Source organism: Schistocerca piceifrons, chromosome 4 (assembly GCF_021461385.2).
Source record: "Schistocerca piceifrons isolate TAMUIC-IGC-003096 chromosome 4, iqSchPice1.1, whole genome shotgun sequence".
NCBI lineage: Eukaryota > Metazoa > Arthropoda > Insecta > Orthoptera > Acrididae > Schistocerca > Schistocerca piceifrons.
The window spans coordinates 547,368,994-547,393,581 of NC_060141.1; the positions used below are offsets into that span (position 1 = coordinate 547,368,994).

At 40.0% G+C, this 24,588-nt stretch overlaps 1 pseudogene; it reads right to left on the bottom strand.

Moving 5' to 3' along the window:
- Positions 1-20,487: 20,487 nt before the first annotated feature.
- LOC124796635 lies at positions 20,488-20,605 on the bottom strand (annotated as a pseudogene).
- Positions 20,606-24,588: the final 3,983 nt, after the last annotated feature.

Genomic DNA, 24,588 nt, shown 5'->3' on the forward strand with positions numbered 1-24,588 from the left:
CAGTGATGATGCAGTTGTTACCAAAGGTTTTTCAAAGCAAGTCTTCTACCTGGCAAGTGACACGTGATGTCACTCCATCTTGTTGCATGAAAATGGAGGTGTGGACACAGTTATGTTCGTGCAAAGTGGGAATCGTGTCGTACAAGCAGATCCTTGTAATATGCAGATGTCACTGTACACCTAACAGGCCAGATGTCATCTCCTCAAAGAAAAATGGACCAGGAGTGAAGAAGCTGGTGAAACCACGCCACACAGTCACATAAGCTGAGGCAGTGGATGTTCCTGCACAACTTGTGGCAGAGTAGAAACCCACATGCTACAGTTCTGTCAATTCACGGCACAGTGCAGAGTAAAATGCACCTTTCCACCCAAAGAACGTTCCCCAGCCACATGTCATCCATTTTAATGCATGCCAGAAAATGAAGGGCAGAGTCATGGCATTGTAGCCTATCTTGGGGCTTCAATTGGTGCACATTCGGAATCTTTTAGGGATACCAATGTAAAATGCACCACAAAATCTTTTGAACTGTTGACCAGGGGAGAGGCAGTTCCCTTGATGCAGAATTTGAGACATGCTGCATAATCAGCTCTAGCTACAGCAACCTCATCAACTACCATGGGAATAGTCTGTCACCCTCATTCCACTGCACCATGTAATTCGCCTGTTTCGTCAAACTTCTTGATCATATTCTTTAGCCTGTTTGGAGCCTCTTTGCAGCTATTTTTGTCAGCAATATTCTCACAATGCAATGCTGCTGTTGCTTCCATTCTGATAAAATGGCTTTAGCAACAGTGCAATAACCATTGCATTCATATGGACAACTTCAACCTTCTTAACCCCCTACACCAGCAGTCACTCCACAAAAGGGCTTAACATGTCACCAAGCAATGAACAGTGTACTGACATCAAAAAAGGAAATGTTTCACATTCTGACTGCTTCCAGTGCCATTTTTTACCTGGTGATGGAAAGAGTAACTATTATTGTTTTGAACATATTCTGCGAGTGCACTAATTAATGAACATACCTATGATATTTCAGCATCTTGCGATGTATGCAGCTTCCACTGCACCACTTAGAACACCATCAGTTTAATGATAACCACCCAGAAGCTATTTGACCCTGTGCTGCCCTCACTGTTTTTTCTCTCATAGGTACCCATTCTTCTTCTATACTATTCCTTTCACCTGTTTCAGTCAGTTGTTGTCTAATGCTCCCTCTGAAATTCTCAGCCACCTCTGGTTCTTAAAATTTATCCAGGTCCCATGTCCTAAATTTCCTATCTTCATACAGTTTCTTCAGTTTTAATCTGCAGCTGATAACCAATAATTTATGGTCAGAGTCCACACGTCTTTGGAAATATCTAACAGTTGAACATCTGGTTTTGAAATCTTTCTGTTACCATTATAATAATTATCTGGAGCCATTCAGTATCTCCAGGTTTTTTGTACATATGCAACCCTCTTCCATGATTCATAAACCAAGTGTTCACAACAGTTAAAAAAATGTTGAAAGCAGGAGGAAAGTTCCGCTTTCAGGTAGGAGCCATGGAAGAGGTGTGCACCAGATCTGGCAAGAAAAATCAGGTGATAGAGGTCACAAGTTTTTTCAAGCCCAGTGCATCCTCTTAGGATGTAGGATCATTGTGCAAGGGTTTTACAAACCAGGATCATATTTTAATACTGGGTGGAGCAGAAAACAGTATTGATAGGGATCAAGGCTACAATATTGAGTGTGGCTTGGTAAAAACAGCATCTGCAACGAACCATACAAATCTTGGCTTGGTTCCTGCCTTCATGTTGTATGATCGGCCCCAATTGACCAGCTCTGTGAGTGATTAGATCAGCTTCTTGGGCAGCTACTTTGTCAGGCATAGGTTTGGTTCCTATGATGCTGTTGGTAGGTGGGACTTCACAAGGCATGGCCTGCATCTCGGTAGGAAAGGGAACAGTAAATTGGCTGGGATGACAGCAAAATCTTTAAGGGGGTGGGGCACTGAAATATGGGAGTAGCTCTTTTTTAGGTGTAAGATCAGTGTCCCATGATACAACATTGAATCAAATTAAGTTTAATGAGAAGCTCAGATAGGCAGGTACCAGAGATGTTAAAATATCATAACATTCTCATAGAAGTACAGTAAAAAATAATGCTGGTATGAGACAAGATTCTCATAAAAGTACAATGACAAATAATGTTAGTTTATTGCATCATAATATCAGGAGATTAAAAAACAAAGTAGATGAGATTCTTGTTTTTTTAGAAGATTTAGAAACTGAGGTTGAAATAGATGTATGATGCCTGTCTGAATGTCATTTAGTCACAGATATGGAAAAGGTAAATTAGGTGGATATAAGCCTTCACCACATGTAAGTAGAGACACTATAGAGAGAGGAGAAGTTAAAACTTACCATAGTGTGAAAAGTTTAGAAACTAAAATATTTTGTGCAGAGAAACATATTGAAGCATGTTCCTGTGAAATTAAATAACGGTAGTTTTATAATTGTAGCTTTGTAGCTGTGCACAGGTCCCTACAAGAAAATTTTCAGCTATTTCTGAAAAACTTTGATTCTTTGTTATGCTGTCCATCAAACAGAGGGAAGCGGATTATTGTTTGGGGGATTTCAAGTCAAACATTATAAAAACTGCTGCACTGTATTACGAAAAGTGACTAAAAGATCCAGAAGTAAATGCATTATGTCTGAGACGTTTAAGTCTTGTGGTATGAGTGGGAGAGTGCACAGATAGTTTAATTCATGTTTAACTTGAAGAATGCAGAAGGTTGAAATTAACAGTACAGATAGTCGGCAAAAATCTGCAGATTTCTCTAACTGGGGAGGTATCAAGAATGGTGTCCATCAGGTTTTAGTCTTGGATCCCTTATTGTTCTTAATATATGTTAATGACTTGCCACTATATTCATGAAGATGCTGATGATACAAGTATAGTAATCACACCCAAAAAACAAGAATTAGTTGAGAAATTGTAAATAATGTCTTTCAGAAAATTATTAAGTGGTTCTCTGCTAATGGACTCTCACTAAATTTTGAGAAAACACTGTATATACAGTTCTCTTCAGTAAATAGCATAACACCATTGATAAACACAGATTTTAAACAGAAGTCTGTTGCTAAGGCAGAATATTCAAAATTTCTGGATGTATACATCGGTGAGAAATTGAATTGGAAGAGAGACATTAATGATCTGCTGAAATGTTTAGGTTCAGCTACTTACATTATTAGCGCTACTGCAAATTTTGGTGATAAACATATCAGTAAATTAGCCTACAATGCCTATTTTCATTCACTGCTTTCATATGGCATCATAATTTGTGGTAATTTTTTCATTAAGAGAAAAAATATTCGTTGCTCAAAAGTGTGTAGAATAATAGATGGAGCCCATCCAAGGTCATCTTACAGGCATTTATTTAAGGAATTCGGGATATTCATAGTACCTTTGCAATACATATATTCACTTACAAAATTTGTATTTAATAACCCATCTCAGTTCAAAATTAATAGCAAAGGGCATAGCTACAACACTTGAAAGAAGATTGATCTTCACTGTTCTAGGTTACATCTGACTTTGGCTCAGAAAGGGGTGAATTATGCTGCCACAAAAACTTTGGTCATCTGTCAAATACCTTAAAAAGTCTGACAGATAGCCAACCAGCATTTAAAAACAAATTAAAAGAATTTATGACCGACAACTCCTTCTAATCAGTAGATGAATGTTTAGATATGAAGTAATAATTGTAAAAGAGATTTCAGTATGATGTGAAGCCTCAGGGTGCGACACTCAGAACCACTAAATGTTGTGGTACAGTATGAAGGAGGGTCTGGATATGTTCTTTAGGAAGCATTTTCCACACGTTTTGTAACAATCCACAATGCATCAACAGCAGTAGTTGGTGGAGAACTGCGATAAACAAGATGCATGCCAGTCATAAATCACATTTGTACAACAGGGGGCACACTAGGTAAAAGTTAATTTTTTAACACATACATTATCTAGAAAAGATTCTACAGTAATGCAAAGTATATTGTGAATATCAGCTTACTTCATGGCCTATATGGAACATTTTATATAATGAACTTTAGAAGCTATTATCATATTGGAAATGGAGCATCTTACTTATTAGTAACTAAAAGTTCAGCCTATCCCTACTTGCTGAGCAATTATGTGTGCCATCACTCTGCGGTTGTAATCACTCGGTTCTTGTACACTCTTTGTGACATTATGTAAGGTTGGGTTCATTCAGTCAATTTTTCTGAGTGTTACAATTTTCAAAATCATTTGTGTGTGTGTACTCTGAAGCAATTTCTCTTCATTTTGTTATCCATAATGATGCAATTATATCAGCTTAGTAGTGATTGAAGATAAAATCAGCTAGTTTGTAAACCAAGGAGGATGACACTGTGATTAAGCCATTTGATTCATTTGTGGGTTGAGTGTTTTAAAAAAACACCCACCCTGCTACCAGATTTTGTTTTGTCTGTGATTTCCATAAACAAGTCAAAGCAATTAAAGGTATTTCATTTCAGAAGAATATCGATAATTTCCTTCCCCAGCATTCTCCAAACTAATCTTGTGCTCCATTTCTTAATGATCTTATCTTTAACAGTCCGTTTTCTCTACTCTTTCTTGTTTCATTTTGATGCAACCTATCTGTTTTTGATCTGACAGCCTGTTGCTTTGGCAGTCTTAAACAGTGCAAGAACAAATTGGTTGACATCTTGTGGGATTCAAAACCTACGTTTCAGGCAGTCTGTTAATGTTCTACTGATGAAGAAATGGCCTGTCCACATAATTTTGTAGTTTAGAGATTTACTGTTCATTCACAACATCCTTAACCTGGGCTCCCAACTTCTGGATTGGTGGAAATCAGTTCACTTTGGCCCCTAATGGTATGTGACTAGCCAACCTCCTACTGTTTTGTGGCCAGCTGCAACTGTCATTGGCGATAAGACGAAAGTTTCCATGTGTACTATACCTGCTACGAAGTGACTGTCAAGCCATGCTGTACCAAACCAGTAAGCTATTTGTTAAGTGTCAGCACTTTATGACAAAAGTGCTACCCATTTCACTTCACCTTTTCTTTGCCCTCAGCTCTCCATGTGCTGGTAACACTGCTATATGGGACACCTGTGATAACTTCAAATTTTTACATCAGTCGGCAGTCACTTTAATGAGGGAAGACATCCACAGTGTAGTTATGTTAATCAGTTTAGTGTAAAATATCATATTGACAACTTTGAATTTAAATACTATAGAGCTTGTTTAAACATTTACGAAAAATTCAAAATGTTAAACATTGAACATTAACATATCATTCCATGATGAGGCTAATCTCTGACAAAATTGTATTTTCATGTTTCTTTTGCTTCTGTGAACAGTTTCTAATTATTCTGAGTAATTAAGAAGAAAAAGTATCACTTATAAGTGTAAGTAACAACTTAACACATTTTGCTTTGAATGAATTGATGCATGCAAGGTATAGGAATCACTTCTGTTATTGTTCTTGATAAACTTACTTGCTTTAGAGGTGAATTAGAGGCTATAAATTTGATGTCAATAGTATTCATACGGCAAACAACTAATGGTGAGTGTCAACTGTTGACGAATGATGTCTATAGTCTGTGAGTAATTGCCATCAGTTGAAAGCTTTAGTTAGTATGGGACTGTTTAAATAAAGCATAGTTTACTGTTGTCACAACTTCTTACACTTCAAATTATTGTTTAGTAATACATGGACTATACTGTTTAAGTGACTTAGGTTATAGTGTTCAAATAAGGCCAATTCAAGCCTGAATATATTGTCTAATAATAAATAAGTAAAATAATTCCAGCAAATGTGTTATAAAACAAATCAAACAGTGGAAAGTCTACAATTGAATAACAACAATATGGGAAAGATAAATAGTTTCTGACCTCACAGAGCAGGAGTTGAATCATAGATAAGCACAATGAAAAGCAATGCTAGAAATATTTCAGATCTCAGACAAAGTCGTTATTCATAAATAGAAAATTCACATACTTCCACACAAGCACAAATCACACATACGTACATGGCTACTGTCTCCAGGCACCAAGGCCCAACTGCATCAGAAGTGAGCATCAATCTAGCTGGCATGGCTATAGGGGTTAAGGGAGAGTTGTGGGACAGGTAGAGAGGGGGAAGGGGGGGGGGGCGCAGCTCGCATCTAGGTAGTGGCAGGGGAAGATGCTATTGCTGCCTGTGGGAGTGTGCGGAAACATGGTGAGGACAGGATGGGGCTGCTGGGCACAGCAACAGGAGGCTGTGCTGGGGGGGTGGGGGGGGGGGGGGGGGAAAGGGGAGTTGGATATGGAGGAATGAGAAATAGATGAGAGAAAAGGACTTGTTAGGTGCATTGGCAGGGTAGAGTTGGCAGAATAAAGTTCATAAACCCAACCACCAAGGATATCCAATTGTAGCTGGTTACTGTGCACCCAAATAGAGAATCTCTAACCTTTTGGACCAACATCTTCATCCTGTTACCCATAACTTACACTCCTATGTAAAAGATACCAACCATGATGGAAACCCAGTTCTAAGCAAAGAAGGGAAAGCAGAAAGGTGGAAGGAGTATATAGAGGGTCTATACAAGGGCGATGTACTTGAGGACAATATTATGGAAATGGTAGAGAATGTAGATGAAGATGAAATGGGAGATATGATACTGCGTGAAGAGTTTGACAGAGCACTGAAAGACCTGAGTCGAAACAAGGCCCTGGGAGTAGACAACATTCCATTAGAACTACTGACACCCTTGGGAGAGCCAGTCCTGACAAAACTCTACCAACTGGTGAGCAAGATGTATGAGACAAGCGAAATACCCTCAGACTTCAAGAAGAATATAATAATTCCAATCCCAAAGAAAGCAGGTGTTGACAGATGTGGAAATTACCGAACTATCAGTTTAATAAGTCACAGCTGCAAAATACTAACGCGAATTCGTTACAGACGAATGGTAAAGCTAGTAGAAGCCGACCTCGAGGAAGATCAGTTTGAATTCCGTAGAAATATTGGAACACATGAGGCAATACTGACCCTACAACTTATCTTAGAAGCTAGATTAAGGAAAGGCAAACCTACATTTATAGCATTTGTAGACTTAGAGAAAGCTTTTGACAATGTTGACTGGAATACTGTCTTTCAAATTCTGAAGGTGGCAGGGGTAAAATACAGGGAGCGAAAGGCTATTTACAATTTGTACAGAAACCAGATGGCAGTTATAAGAGTCGAGGGACATGAAAGGGAAGCAGTGGTTGGGAAAGGAGTGAGACAGGGTTGTAGCCTCTCCCCGATGTTATTCAATCTGTATATTGAGCAAGCAGTAAAGGAAACAAAAGAAAAATGTGGAGAAGAAATAAAAACTTTAAGGTTCGCCGATGACATTGTAATTCTGTCAGAGACAGCAAAGGACTTGGAAGAGCAGTTGAATGGAATGGATAGTGTCTTGAAAGGAGGATATAAGATGAACATCAACAAAAGCAAAACGAGGATCATGGAATGTAGTTGAATTAAGTCGGGCGATGCTGAGGGAATTAGATTAGGAAATGAGACACTTAAAGTAGTAAAGGAGTTTTGCTATTTGGGGAGCAAAATAACTGATGATGGTCGGAGTAGAGAGGATATAAAATGTTGACCGGCAATGGCAAGGAAAGCGTTTCTGAAGAAGAGAAATTTGTTAACATCGAGTATAGATTTAAGTGTCAGGAAGTCATTTCTGAAAGTATTTGTATGGAGTGTAGCCATGTATGGAAGTGAAACATGGACGATAAATAGTTTGGACAAGAAGAGAATAGAAGCTTTCGAAATGTGGTGCTACAGAAGAATGCTGAAGATTAGATGGGTAGATCACGTAACTAATGAGGTATGGAATAGGATAGGTGAGAAGAGGAGTTTGTGGCACAACTTGACTAGAAGAAGGATTGGTTGGGAGAATATGTTCTGAGGCATCAAGGGATCACCAATTTAGTATTGGAGGGCAACGTGGAGGGTAAAAATCGTAGAGGGAGACCAAGAGGTGAATACACTAAGCAGATTCAGAAGGATGTAGGTTGCAGTAGTTACTGGGAGATGAAGAAGCTTGCACAGGATAGAGTAGCATGGAGAGCTGCATCAAACCAGTGTCAGGACCGAAGACCACAACAACAACAACAACACCAACTATTTGTTCCACTAACTAACCATTATTCCTGTTCCTTTTCCATCTGGCACCCTACTCATCACTGTCAACACCCATGGCCTTGCTTCTATTGAAAACTACCTTTCTCAACCCCAGAATCACTCCAAACCTACAACCTCCTTCCCAGTCACCATGGCCAATTATATACACGCCCACAGCTGCTTCTCCTTTGAAGGCATTACAAACAAATCCAGGATAGAGCAATGGGCACCAGCAAGGCACCCTCCTATGCCTAACTATTTATGGTCCAGCTAAAGGAATGCCTCTCACCTGGTTCAGATTCATAGATGACACATTCAGTGTAAGAACCAAGGGTGAGCACACCCTATCCACATTCCTCCAAAATGTCATCACCTTTCCCATCTGCTTCATCTGTTCCTCCTCCTCAGACCAAAAATCACCTCAAGGATGGCTACATCAGCACTCAGTTTGCTTCCAACTTTCCAACCATCAATTATTCCTCCACTTCAACAGTTGCCACCCTTCCACACTAATAAGTCACTTCCACACAATGTAGCTACCCATGGCCATTGCCTCTGTAGTGATGAGCAGTCTCTTTCAAATATGACCAGGATCTTACCGCAGATACCCACCGTTTGCCCAGAAAGGAGAATTCCTCTTGTGTCTCATTACCAACCAGGACAGGAATAATTAAACAAGTTCTCCGTCAGGGTTTCAGCTACCTTCCATTGTGCCTTGAAATGAGAAATATCCTCCCCACCCCTCCCACAGTGGTATTCTGTCACTCATCTAACATATGCAATATCCTTGCCCATCCCTACTTCATCCCTGTTCCCAACCTCTTTTCCTCATGGCTCACATCCCTGTGAAAGCTACCATGTGATCTGCCAATTTAGCTGCAGCCACTGAGTCACATTCTTTGTAGGTGTGACAACAAACAAGTTGTCTGTTGAGATGAATGGCCATCACCATGCAGTGACCAAAACACAACTGAGGCACTGTAATAGGACTAGTTATAGGTTAGTTAATGAATGCTTAGATACCTCTAAAAGTTTGGCAGATTGTATATTACCCAATCCACAATATGTAATGGATAAAAGTTAGGAAGTATGGTTTTTCTTAATTTCTATCAGCAAATTAAACTGTATGGTTCACTTATATACCGAATCAACATCATTAACATTATTTCGGATCATTTAACTGTAGTTGACAGAAGGCTATAATAGTTAGAAAACCTGACATTATTAATTTACTATCATAAATTTCATCAAAATTGGTAACTCCATTCTCGTGATAGTATTGTTACATTCCCATAGAAATGTTAGGAGAAATATAATTTGCAAAATGCGTAAATTTCAACTTACATAAAAAACAGACTTTTGTAATGTTAATCAGTCATCTGATGTATTTAACCTGACCTGTGTGCTTTATGTATCATGTCAGTAACAAAAAACCAATTAGATCAATTGTAATTAACTTTTCTATTAACAATTCTCAGAAATTCTGATGTAACACTCTTCATTTTCAATAATTGTGATACTATGAAATTACTGTACAGAACTTTAACCTTAAATTCCATTTTGGCATTTGGTACTGCTCCTCTGTTACTTTTAGGAAAAATTCCAATGTGAAATCAAAATGTAATTAATGATTCTATGATAGGTATTTTTACTGTAACTTCCACGTAAAAGTCAAAAGAACAATATTTGGAAATGTATTCAGAATGAAACATCATTTGTTGTCTTTGAAACCATACTAACAGTTTGTTGTAAATAATTCGTTATAAATCAGTAAATGTAATTGTTTTTGACATTAGGCCAAAGAACATACATTGTTAAGATAGGGCATATATTGAGAGATGCAAAGCGCGTGAAGTCATTTGCAGTTTGACCAATGTCATGATGAACAGCCTGTAAGGGTTACTGTTTTGTTGGTCATGTTGGTAGAAGACAATTTGTGAGTTAACTTCTTTGTAAATGCTTATGGAAAATACATCTGCTGTTAAAAGGCTGCATCAGTGTGTTGGACAATTCTTCACCCTGTCTGAAATCCAGGGAAATCTGCAATATCCCCTAATGCATCTCATTGATGGAGGAGGTTCAGAGGTTCAAAGCTAAGTATTCCACTGCAAAAACTACATCACTCACATGCTATGATGAATATCTTGTAATGAGAAGTATTTTAGTCAGAACTGCAGTTGGAGTAACATTAGACCATTGAGCTGCTGAACCTGCCATTCTTCATAGTGTGGTTAACTTCAAAAACTGCTTCAAGCCTGTGTCATCTGGATTCTTCCCATCAACACCAGCTTTTCTGAACTTTGCATGTGGGAGCTCTCTCTGTAATATATTTTTCGTTTCTGTAACCCCCCTCTCTTCAACTTTTGCTAGTCTGTGTCTTTCACTTGCTTATACCCTTCTAACATGTACCCACGATGTCCTTCCACACACCAGGAGCTTATCCCACCCCATCCCAGCTATTCCTTCCAACCCCACCACATGACTCTTTTTTAACCCCTCTTCTCACCACAGCTAAATTGCTGCTTATGTCTGATACAGTTGCAGTCAGGCCTTTTGCCCAGACAGTGACTGTGTGTGTATGAGCTGTGCTTGTACAAATGTGTGTGAGTTTTCTATTTCCGTAGATGGACTTCATCTGAAAGCTAAAACATTTCTAGCACTATTTTTCATTGTGCCAGTATGAGACCGAATGCCTCCTCGATGCAAAGGTGACAAAACTCATGGGATAACGATATGCAGATATACAGATGGTGGTAGTATAGGGTGCACAAGGTGTATATGGGCAGTGCATTGACAGAACTGGCATTTGAACTCAGGTGATTCATGCAAAAAGGTTTGTGAGGTGGTAATGGTCACATGACAGACCTTAACAAACTCTGAGTGCAAAATGGTAGTTGGAACTAGGCGCATGGGACATTCCATTTTCAAAATCATTAGGGGATTCAATATTCCTGCACAATGTAAAGACTGTGCCAAAAATACCAAATTTCAGGCATCACCTCTTATCACAGACAAGATGGTGAGCTTCACTTAATGACTGAGAGGAGTGGCTTTTGTGTAGAGTTGTCAGTGCTAACAGACAAGCAGCACTGCATGAAAGAACCATGGAAAACAATGTAGCACATACAACAAACATATCCATTAAGACAGTGTGGTCTATGGCAGGAGATGACCATCATGAGTGCCTTTTGCTAACGGCGTTACATTGCCTGCAGCACCTCTCCTGCACTAGTGACCATATCAGTTGGACACTAGACGACTGGAAAAGCGTGACCTGGTCAGACAAGGTCTGATTTCAGTTGACAAGATCTGATGGCAAGGTTTGAGTGTGGCACAGACCCCACAAAGCTGTGGACCCAAATTTTCAACAAGGCACTGTGCAACCTGGGGGTGGGTCTGTAATGATGTGAACCACATTTACATGAAATGGCCTGAGTCCTCTCACCCAACTGAACTGATCATTGACCAGTAATGGATATGTTCGGCTACTAGGCTCCCATTTTCAGCTATTCATGGACTCCATGTTCCCAAACAATAAGGAATTTTTATGGCTGTTCGTTTGTGATTGGTTTGAAGAACATTTTGGACAATCCAAAAGAATGATTTGGCCACCCAGATCACCTTTCATGAATCCCATTGAACATTCATGGCACAAAATCGAGCACCAGCAACACTTTCACAAATTATGGACGGCTATGGAAGGAGCAAAGCTCAGTATTTTTTACAAGAGACTTCTAGTAACATGCTGAGTCCATGCCATGTAGAGATGCTGCACTACTCTGGACAAAAGGAGGTTCGACATGATATTAAGAGGTGTCCCATGACTTTTTTCACTTCAGTGTCTGTTGTGAGTAGCAGTCTCTGCTTTCCATGTTATTGTTACAAGACAAATTTCAATTACAATACTGAACACTGACATCTATATTGGTAAAAGACTAATTTGGTCCTTGGTCACCAAGTGCCAGCTGCAGATTGCCTATGTAACGGCTTCTAGAGGCAACAAAAATTTGATTGGCAATATTTCATATAATTATTGACTAAATTTAAAAATTTAAAATGCTGTCATAAACTATGCATTAAAAGGTATAGTTTTATGGTAAAGATTCAACACATTAAGACAAGAATTGTAGGTAGAAATTGTGTATATGTTTTGAGACAGCAGAACTCACAATACCCAGAATATTTTCATCCATGATTTGAGAAAGAGAGCACAAAATGACTTACAATAAAGTTTACACATAATTTCAAACTTTTATGAACCTTTTTCTCATTGGTATCTCCCATAAAATAACAGAAGAAAAAACTTTTATCACTTGCTAAATTTTTGTACTTCATGCAGTGGGACTTCAAAATCAGGCATAATATTTTAATGTACTGGTATTACTTATTTACTACTAAATCTAATTACAACATATTTTGGAGGCAGTATCCACATATACCTCTGAATGTACCTAGAAAATTATGTTACACAAAACATAGTTCACGAGATAGGATATCATAAACACTGAGATGTGTGAAAAACTAGATTTTGCTTAAAATGTAAAACTGAAATGATAGTATTGTATTACTGAGCATGAGATCTCGTGTCACATTTTTTGGCCATCTGGTGCAAGTCCTTCTATTTGACAGCACTTTCCTGACTTGTCCTTCAATTAAGCTGAGATAAAATGACAACAATTTGAAAACTCAATCCAGAAACAAGAAACTCTCCAACCAGGCAATGCATCCAACTTGGGACCCCTCAATGTACAGACAGTGAGGCTGACCATTAGATTACAAATTGTGAGCTACTCGCCCAGTGTATGACAATGAGAACACTTAGAAACTTCCAACAAACATTAAATATAATCACAAACTTCCTTGAAACTTATTGTCACTTACATGTTTGACATCAGACGTTTAACAAATTAACTCACTTGTAAAGTAATCAAATGTTTGAAGCTGTTTTCTACATGGGACTTCCGTGTAATTTTGACAAATGAGCTTCCCAATAATGTAAATTAGCAGGAAAACATCAAATATAGGATTTATTGTCCCATAGGAGGTCTATATGCGATTTATTCCACTCCCCCCCACCTCAAATAGGAAAATTTCTTGCTACGCAGGATAGTTGGCAGTCCTACTCTGCATGTCCCTGATCATTTTTTCAGGGCATTTTGAACAAACAATATAAGTGTTTGTCCAAATAGGTTAATACACATCTTTGTCTCTTCACGTATACATTTTGTACATATCCCTATAATATTCTTTCACAACATCCATTCGTAATAACTATATGCAATTGACTTAAAGATTTGGCCATTTTTCTACAAAAGTTACAGAAAGGAAATACTGGAATACAGACTTAACACATATTAACAAATTAAGTGAAAAAGCTCAGCTTAGTACAGTGAGAAATTTCATGACATTTAATACCACATTTGCTCTAATCAGTACTAAATCACCATATTCAACTAATGACAATATGTTTCTTCTCTTTGTTGGTAAATTGTTGATTTGTGCTAAACAGGGTGGGAATGAGATGAGATACTTCCTTGCTGCAGCCCAAAGAGGTGGAGATGACACTAGAATTTACATTTAAAACTAAAATTCTTGAGATCTATTTATTAATTAAAGTTTTGTCACATGTGAAAGAAATTTATGGATGTCTCCTTTACCACTGGTGTCTATTGCATTTTGTATTGCAAGCTCATTTACGATTTAAGTACTTGTTACTTAGAGGACACAAAGGTCATCAAAAGGATGCACTAGCTGTGCAGTTGACATTACTACTCCATTTCGGGAACTACTACATAGGACATACACAATCTAGAGTAATAACATCTGTATGACTGTGAACTACAGAAAATATAAGCTTGTAACTTACGTAATTTAAATACTGAATCATGAAAACATATTTCTGTTCCATTGCAGTAATCTTTCTTAAATAGTTAAACACTCTCACATATACTGTGATGGAATGGTTATTTCTTTGTCTAATAGCATGCAATGTGAAAAGCCAAACACTTTAGTATACATTTATGTAGTATTGCTTTAAATGTTCTCTCAAAAACCCCCAACAGATCGATGATATCATTAATTGCACCTTACTAGTAATTTCTGCTCAAAATTGCCTACACTACTGTCTGTCTTTTCTTCTTTTTCAGGTAGATTTGGTTGGACTACAATGAACATAAGGTGCAGAAAGTGGCTGTAGAATCGCACAGCAGCACATACTGACAAACAAGATGCACCTTTAAACCAAAAGAAACTGCATACGTACTAATATTTGTTTCATTTATCATGTTTAAGACCACCTGGCAATATCTTGAAAAACTATCCGTATAAATAATAATTTGTCATCTCTCATGCCTACTGTATGGCTAATTTAAGAAAACAGTTTGAAACTTAGCTGGAAAAGGCAGCAGAATTCTTACTAATTCTGTCACAGGTACATTGTTAATTGTGTGAAAAACTGCCATTTTATGCATTATTATCAATGCTGCAGCAGCAGCAAAAACACTTACTAAGCCTGTCTATGAATAAGGCACACATACAAGGCCTGAGTTAACTGCTATATACACTGTTGCTGTCATGTGCACAGTGGATTGTTTTCAACCTAGACAATAGTTAAGTCAAAGAAATTTTCTATGTATTCTAAAAATATTAGCAGTTTTTCTTCATGGTAGTGGGTGATTACTTATATAATGTGAGTTGAGTAAATCTATACATGCATGATGCTAGTTTAGCACTAAATTGTTCTATGTAGTACTGTAAAAATGCACTTATGTTTCTTTTGAACCTAATGATTAATAATGTACATAAATGTAAATGGGCTACATGAGATGTACCTGTAATTTTATGAAGGAAGGAAGATAACCTGCTTATTCCTGTGGATGATGATGTTATTAGAGGCAGACTGAATTTTAAAATACAGTGTTAGAGTAAATAGATGATTCATTTCTCCTTTGCTGCTCTTTGTAGCACATAGAACTAATGCTGTATATTATTGTATGGCTGGCAAAGTACTTCAGAAGGAGTGGGCTTTAGATGCCCTTCAGGCCACTGAGATTTATTTTTCCCATGTTTTCTCTAAATCACTTGGCAAATGCCCGGATAGTTTCTTAAAAAAAAAAAAAAAGAGCCATTTTTTCTGTCATTGTTATTGCTCTACATGTACCTTGTGCTGTATCTCTAGTGACATTTCAAACCGTTGCTTCAGACGTGTTAATAACTGCAAGTAATTTCACTAAAGATTGAGCATCAGATAAACTGATTTCTTGACAATTATGGTATAATACACATAATATACATACATACCATATTTAACCTTGTCAATCAATGGAGAGTCCAGGACAGAATGTAACAAAATTGTGAAAAGGATTGTTGCTACTCACCTTATTGTGGAGATGCTAAGTCACAGATAGGAACAACAAAAAGATTGTTAGAAAATGAGCTTTCGGCCAACAAGGCCTTCATTGAAAATAGACAACATACAAGCACACACTCATGCAAATGCCACTCACACATATATGACCACTGTCTGGCTTCTGAAGCCAGACTGTGAGCAGCAACGCATAATGGGAGGGACATCTGGGTGGAGGGGGCTGGGGTGGGGAGTGGAGGGGGAGAAATCGCAGGGTAGGCTTGGGGGATGGTAAAGCACTGCTTGTGGGAGCATACAGGGATGAGTTGGAGAGAGGTAGGGTGTTTAGGTGCAGTTGGGAGGTTAGACTGGGGGGGGGGGGGGGGAGTGGAAAAGGAGAGAAGTAATATAAGACTGAGGGTTCATTGATGGAATAGATAGTTGTGAAGTGCTGGAATTGGAAAAGGGAAGGTGCTAGATAGATAAGAACAAAGACTACTTAAGATTGAGGTCAGGAGGTTTCTGAGAACGTAGGACATATCATAGGGTGAGTTCCAACCTGCACAATTCAGAAAAGTTGGTGTTTGTGGGGAGGATCCAGATGGCACAGGCTGTGAAGCAGTAATTGAAATGAAGAACGTCATGCTGGATGGCATGTTCAGCAGCAGGGTGGTCAAGCTGTTTTTTGGTCACAGTTTGTCAGTGTCCATGTCCACATGAGTGGCCCCGACAAACTGACCCATTCCAGCACTTCACAGCCCTCTGTTCCATCAGCCTTTTTACTTCTCACATTTTCCAGTACCCCATCCCCTCCCCCTACCCTCCCTCTAACCTCTCTAATGTTCCTAGCTGCGCTGCCCTCTTTCTATGTCATACCTGTACGCTGTTGCAAGCAGCACTTTACTGTCCCCCACCCCTACCCTGCTATCCCTCCACCTCCTTGTCCCAGACTCCTTCTTACCCCCATCACCTGGTTTCCTCTCTCATGATGCACTGCTGCTCACAGTCTGGCTTCAGCGGCCAGAGACTCTGGTCATACGTTTATGAGTTGCATTTGCTTGAGTGGGTGTTTGTACGTTGTCCATTTTCGATGAAGGCCTTGTCAGCTGAAAGCTTATTTTGTAATAGTGTTTTTGTTGTGCCTATCTGTGACTCAGCGTCTCTGCTATATGATGAGTAGGAACAATCAATTTCATAATGTTGTTATCCATGTCTCTCACATTTTCACTGCTAAATTTAAAAAAAAAAAAGACCAAATTAGATGTTTTAATTGTGTAAACTGAACAATTCCTACACCTATACACAGAGTTGGCTCTTCTGCCACAATTTAAGTCAGTTATTATCCGCAAAGTAGTTATAAAATTTTATTGTAATCAAATAGGAAACTTGCAAGAACAACATTTTTCTACATAGTCTCCTTGCATTTCAATGCACTTGGTACATCATTGTACAAGCTTCCTGATGCCCTCATAAAAGAAGGTTCTTGGTTGAGCTGCAAGCCAGGAATGCACCGCTTCTTTCACTGCTTCGTCTGAGGCAAATCGACGGCCCCTTAATGCCTGTTTGAGTGGACCAAACAAGTGATAGTCAGAAGTGGCAAGATCAGGACTATATGGAGGATGATCCAGTACTTCAAATTTGAGTTTCTGGAGCGTTTCAGCAGTATGAGCAGCAATATGAGGATGAGCATTGCCGTACAACAACCTTTTGACAGCAATCCTCTATGTTTGTTTCGAATTGCACGCTTTAGCCTAGCAGTGAGCATCTTGGTGTAACATACACTGTTCGTTGTTGTGCCCCTTTCCCCATAATGTTCCAGTACTGGACCTTGTGCGTCCCAAAAAATCATAAGCATCAGTTTTCCTGTGAACGGCTGCATCTTGAACTTTTTCTTGTACAGTGAATTTTGATGTTTCCATTCCATACTCTTCTGTTTACTCTCCAACTCGGAATGATGGATCTATGTTTCGCCACCAGTAATGATCCTGTCTAAGAAGTTGTCCCCTTCGTTACGATAGCAATCCAAATGTTTTTTCAGATGTCCAAGCACATTTGTTTATACCACTGTGTGAGTTGTTTTGAGACCCATCTTGCACAAACTTTATGAAACCCAAGTCTGTTGTGGATGATTTTGTAGGCAGAACTGTGACTAATTTGCAGAGGGTGTGCCACTTTGTCGAAAGTTAATCATTGGTCTAAGATAATCATTTTACGTGAACACTCAGTGGTTTCTTCATTTGTGGCGGTAAACGGTCGTCTGGCTCCTTCATTGTGCATAACACTTGTGCGACCATTTCAGAATTTTTCAATCCATTCGTAGACGCTCCATTGTGTCAAAACACTGTTCCAATACTGTACAAAAAGTCTTCAATGAATTTCGGCCTCTGATATGCCTTCCGACCACAAAAAACAGATCATTGAATGTTGCTCTTCTTTGGTGCAAATACGCAGCAAAGCAGCCATGATTAACAGCACAGCAGCGATAATGAAACCAATCTAGCAGCTTGAAAATTGCAAAGATATAAGAACAAATAAACAAAGCATGTGTCATCAACATAAAATGACAGTACTACCAAAACAAACAAAAAGATAACTAAACTGTTTATAATAATTGACTTCCCCTTGTGGCAGAGACAGATTCTGCTGGTGGAGGAACAGTGAAATGAAATCTTAAGACATTAAACTTTCTCTTGTTGCCAGGGAAGAAATTGTATGAGTCTCATACAATGGTCAGTCATCATCTTTGCAAATTATCTAAAAGACATTAAGAGCAGACGCCTCCATGTCCACTGCCAGCTTTAGTGAAATTTTTGTGGGGGTAGTGATGTGTGGTGCTGCTAGGCATCCTAAAGAAGAGCACTGCAAGACTATATATGTTGGCACATATTTTAATTATTGATTTTACAGTAGTATGTGGCATTGTACTGGGAATCAATTTGCTCTGTGTAGCTACTCTCCTTGGAGTAGCATCTCAAGAAATTCATGGCATGTACAGGGTATCACAACATCCATAATTATGTTTTGATGTGACAGTCACAACGTCATATAAAAAGGCTCTATGGCTTGCATAGTGTATTTAACTGTGAAAACAAAATAAATGGAAGAGAGTGATAACTGTCCCTGTTGTTGGAAATTGTGAATTCACTATATGGGACAGGAGACTTTCCCATTAAGATGGTGTGCTTGAACAGTACATTACAGGATTAGTACTCAAAAATTTCGATTTGTTGCAAATAGAACATTTCATCATTTACTCTACTTTGATACAGTGATACAGCACAATACGCCAGCTGTTTAATACATTAATAATTTCGTATTTTCGAATATTTCATGCAGTAGAGGTTTGAGTCCATAAGTCACCACAGTATCAAAACAAAACAAATAATCAAGACTAGAAGGTATCCATTCACATATGGAGTTTTGCCAAGGGACCAAACATGGCTGAGAGGGAAGAAGCTCCAGGAACAAAACAACAAACAAAAATGGATTATGATAACATTGCATTGATGGCTGTAACACATGAACTTCATGTAATGCTGCAAAACCTTCAACTGGTAGAGTTTCATAGCACAGAGTAAAATTGATTTATAGAACAGTTAGAATTTTTTTAAAGATACAACAAACAACAAGATGCATAAAAAGTTATGCAATAGGTAGAAGATATGTTACAGTTCATTGTCTCTATAAATTGTATGTGGAATATATAGTTGGTCTCCCAGGACCTAGGGTATGTGATCAGCTGCTGCAGGTGTTCCAATGATAACATTCATGCAGTGATTCTCGAATGGCTTGATTGATGACCACGGAGTGGAATTCTATCACTGAGGAACTGAACAGTTGGTAGAAGGTTGCAACTGTTGATTGTAGAAGCTTTCTACATGGCTGGATTTAGGGGAGGGCTACAGCCGTGGTGCCTTCACAAGAGAGGGCCACCACATCCCACAAGTTTTCTAACAATACCAAATAATGTGAAAAACTCTTATTTGAAAAAAATCTTAGTTGATTTGGTCTACACTACTAAATTAAAACTAAAGCTACTTTTTTTATTATTATATTACTATGAAATTCGTTTTAAGAACTTTTTTCATTTTATAGTGTATAGATCAGGTGAAAACAAAACAATTTAACCACAGTTCTCTAACTACTCTTTTCTATAAACCTTTAGTATGCCATCAGCTCTGATAAGCAGGTCTCAGTTTCCACTGACATTTTCATAAGCCTGTGTGTTATGAATTGGAACAGTACTGAACTTCTGATTCAAAGGTAGTGTTGACACCAATAAAAAATCTGTTTTGTATATGTGGTTAGATACACAAATAATTTTTGAAATAATTGAAGTGAAACAGTTATTCACATACATTATTGCATAAAAGAAATGTGGTATAAATAAATAATTTCTTTAATAATCAGAGAATATCAGTTGATTGAATATTATTGATTTGTGTTAAAAATTTAGTAGTGAGAAAAAAAATCGCAACAGTGAATCGAACACTGAGGCCTGTCTGCCTGTCTATACCCATTTTTCCCTGTACGATCGGTCATGGCATTAACAGTTTTCTGCCTCATGTTGTATTTGGGGCAGGGAATTCCCAGAATCTGAGATGTCCCCACAAGCATGAGTGTACAGTGATACATAAACATTCCATGTAACTGCAATGCCAGTTTATCATCCTAGTTACCCTTTCACTTGAGATTTCTAGATTATTCCGTCTTCTCAGCACCAACTAAAACTAAACTCCTCCCGAACTGGCCATGAAGGCCCAACAGTACCGACCGTACTGACCGGCCGCCTTGTCATCCTCAGCCCACAGGTGTCACTGGATGCGGATATGGAGGGGCATGTGATCAGCACACCGGTCTCCCGGCCGTATGTCAGTTTCCGGGACCGGAGCCATTAATTCTGAATCAAGTAGCTCCTCAGTTTGCCTCACAAGGGCTGAGTGCACCCCGCTTGCCAACAGTGCTCGGCAGACCGGATGGTCACCCATCCAAGTGCTAGCCCAGTCCAACAGCACTTAACTTCGGTGATCTGATGGGAACCGGTGTTACCACTGTGGCAAGGCCGTTGGCCCCTTTTCAGCACCACGATTCTTACATTCTCATACTTCTGAGCTGCTGTGTATAGCTTGTATGTGGAAATAAATGTTTGGTTCCATCTGATGTCCAGATATTTGGTGACCCTGACTTGATTGCACCATAGCATGACTGTGCTGGTTTCAGCATTCCACGTCACATAGCATTATGGACGTTGGTCACTTCTGCACTAGCTGAGCCACACCCATTCTAATACGATAATTGGCACAAAACTTCCTAGCAGATTAAAACTGTGTGCCGAACCGAGATTTGAACTCGGTCTGGCACACAGTTTTAATCTGCCAGGAAGTTTCATAACAACGCACTCTCCGCTGCAGAGTGAAAATCTCATTCACGATAATTGGCAGTTCACCAGCCACCACAGAACAAGCTGCGAGCAGCCACCACCATTCTGGTAACACAACCCTGTGTTGTGGTTTGAGTAGCTTGAAAGCTAGTTCGTCCTTGCACAGACATCAGAGACAAGATGAAATATAGTTATGTGGTCGTAATGCTTAGAGAAGACTCAGTGGCAGAAGTACGAGATATTCTAGCTGCCGTGCTGGACAACAAATGGTATGCGTCAATCAGGAATTTGCTGGTGACGAGCATTCTGACAGTGAAGCGACTAGAGGAGCTTTTTCGAACTGAGGAGCTCGGCAATCGCACCCTGTCGCAACTTTTACGTCATTTACGCACAGTGGCAAGCAACGCGGATGGCGATGACGTGCTGTGCAATATTTGACTTTCCTGGTTACCCTCACACGCCCAAAAATTCTGACAGTAGGCGCAGGTGATGTAAACGTTCTAGTGCAGACAGCAGACATGCATCAACACTGACACCACGATAAGACGATGTGCCTGCAGTCCACTAGCCTCACTGAAGTGGAAATTAGCGGAACTTGCCTCGCAGGTAACTGCATTACAAATGACACACACACATCAGTGACAGTACTGCCAATCGTAATGAAGTCGAAAATTCCAGTACTGCTGTGCCCAGTGATTCCACTCTATTGTCGCCAATCCCACGTAACCTATACCGTGGCGGCCCAGTCTCCTCTTTCGCACGAGGTCCAGGCTAATAACGGAAACATTCGTACCCGTGTCCACCAAAAATCTCTGTTTCCTGCCAGCCACTAAGCCCAGTAAGCAACATTCTGTCTGTGCACTAACTTGTACCGTGTTACGGTCTGTCGAGGCTGCCTTCCGACGGTTGAAGCAATCCCGTTTCCATTTAACGGCTGCGTCCCTTGCCGGTGCTTTCCACCCTTCCTACCTCTACACTCAAATGCCCGGTGGCCCAAAATGTCACATGCATAGCACTCTTGTTACTTACATTGCTTCCTTACATGCCCCTCCCGACCACATCTAAATCACTTGACTTCAGAAGCAAACACGCGATGGTCCATTCTCTGCTTTGTGGCCATGCCCACTTCCTCTATAAGTGCTGCTATCCTAAGAGCTGATTCTAAGTCATCTGGGTTTTCCATCCGTACCTTCCGTGACGTTTCCAGCACTCTATTTTCTGCCCTCTGCAACAGTACCCTACTCACTTCTGCGTTCTGGGTCTGTACATATGTCTTTCATTTAGCTTATGGATTCAGTCCGTGAACGCTTCCACAGATTCGTTACATTGCATCGACAACGTACTTAACTTCTCCCGAAAAAATCGCGCACTGTTCTGCTTTTGGTATCGCTGGCACAATCCCACGGCCCACTCCTGGAGCCGGCCGGAGTGGCCGAGCGGTTCTAGGCGCTACAGTCTGGAACCGCGCGACCGCTACTGTCGCAGGTTCGAATCCAGCCACGGACATGGATGTGTGTGATGTCTTTAGGTTAGTTAGGTTTAAGTAGTTCTAAGTTCTAGGGGACTGATGACCTCAGAAGTTAAGTCCCATAGTGCTCAGAGCCATTTGAACCATTTGAACACACTCCTGTAACATAGGTACTTACTCAATGTCTCGTGGTAGGCAACATATGCTTTGGCGCCCCTGCCAAACTCATATTAACAACATATACGGTCACTTCATCTGACCACCCAAGTGCTCCTGCAGCGTCCCTAACATCCTTAACGAAAATTGTCACGTCCTCCGTTGCCTTGCCCAGGAAGGGATTAATCAGTGCGACCACTGCCGGGTCATCTGGCACAGAAGGTACTCTCAATCCAGACTTACTTTCCCGAGATCTATTGCGACTGATCATGCCTCTCCTTACGATCCTCTATCTCACGTTTAAGTTCGAGATTTTTCTCCTTCATGCTCTCAAACTACTCTATTAACGCTTGCATTTTAAAGCAGCAACTGCAACTGAGGTAGTAGCACGTGTTTTCACCATTTTGTGTTCCCTACTTCCACCTTAATACAATAATTTTTTAAGTGAGACAAAACAGTAACTCCCATTCAACTCGTGCCCAAATTACGAAATGGACACCTCACATGGCACTAAATTATCAAATTATCCCCTGCACCATTACCTCTAAACAAAGATAACTCAACAGGTTCCTGTAGCTAAACATCTTGTACTCTAGATCACACCACTAACCGGGACAACAAGGGCAAACATCAAAAATGTCAACAAAACTTAGTTTCACTGCTCCATATTGTGCTGGGCTGGTACTTATGTCGAGTACCACTGCCTGATTCACCACTCACCAAAGCCAACTCTCTCACCAAAATGTAGTGCTGGACGTGGACGGAAACTTTCTGACGCAAAGTATTGTGTTGGAAAGCGGACACCAAATTGTTACAATCCTCCGAGCTCAGGGGTTGTAATACGTCAGACCGAGAGATATGGTTTGGTAGAGAGGGGTGACTCACGCTGAAGCGTGCAGAAAAACACAGGCAAGTGTGTCATTGACTTTATTACACCGAAGATAAACAGCAGGGCTTCTGCTGAACTCGGCGATGGCGCTGCACACCATGCCAACGCCGGAATCTACTGTATTGGCACCCAGTCGCTCAGCCTTGCAGACATAGTGCTTCTAGTCACACCATGGTTAAGTGGCTGCCGCGTGCGTTAGCTGTGCACGATACCTCGGAACACAGCTGACTGCTCCCTCGAGTGTGACTCGTAGAGCGCCGAAGAGAAGCAGCCGTTCGCCGACATCATAGTGACCATTAACAGCTCCGGCCGTCCCTGCAGGGCAGCACGTTCAGATCCCGCACACAGCTCTGCACCCGGGAGGCTACGAGTTCGCGCCCTGGCCCCGCCCCTGTGAACAGCAGCTTGCAGTCTGCTGGACGATGCCACCCAGAAATCGGAGGCTAGCAGCCCTCTCGACTCTCGCCTCACTGTAACTCCAAGGTGTGAAGCGCCCCGCCACAGCAATGACGGATCCGTGCAGCAGAGGTCGGAGGTAGCTTCAGCAGGCTGGTTTGCCGCAAATATCTATCACAGAAAGGTTGGCGTTGTTGGCCTGCAATGTAAACAATCATCATTCTAGATGCAGACAGAATGGCAACACGACTGCTCCCTTTGTGTAACATTCCGGTTAAATAAACCGAACATGGACATCTGTCCCAAAAACATGTTAATAACAATCCAAATAAAAAATATAAATATATGTATCTGTAATAAAAATGGAAATGTACTGTTATCTGGACAGTTCAGTAATGATCTCATGGTCAAGATAATGTAGCAGATTCTGAAAGTTTTATATTGTCTCATGTTTATGTGACAGTGTAAAATTTTAAATTTTGTTATTCAGTCATGGTAATATGAACTTATGTGCAAGTGTACCAGGCCTCATTTCTTGAAAAATTTCATTTGCATATAGATTGTCTGTTAAGTACTGTGGAAAATTACTGACAGCAATCAGAACAGTGAAACGTGTTTCGCAGGAACTAGTGGACGCGTGAAGAACTGTGATTTACATTGTGAATAATGATGAACAGTGATAAAAACTGTGATCACGTAACCTTATGAACGTTCTTGGAGTGTCAAAGTTAGCAGCAACGCTATGAACGTTGAGTACTGTTGAC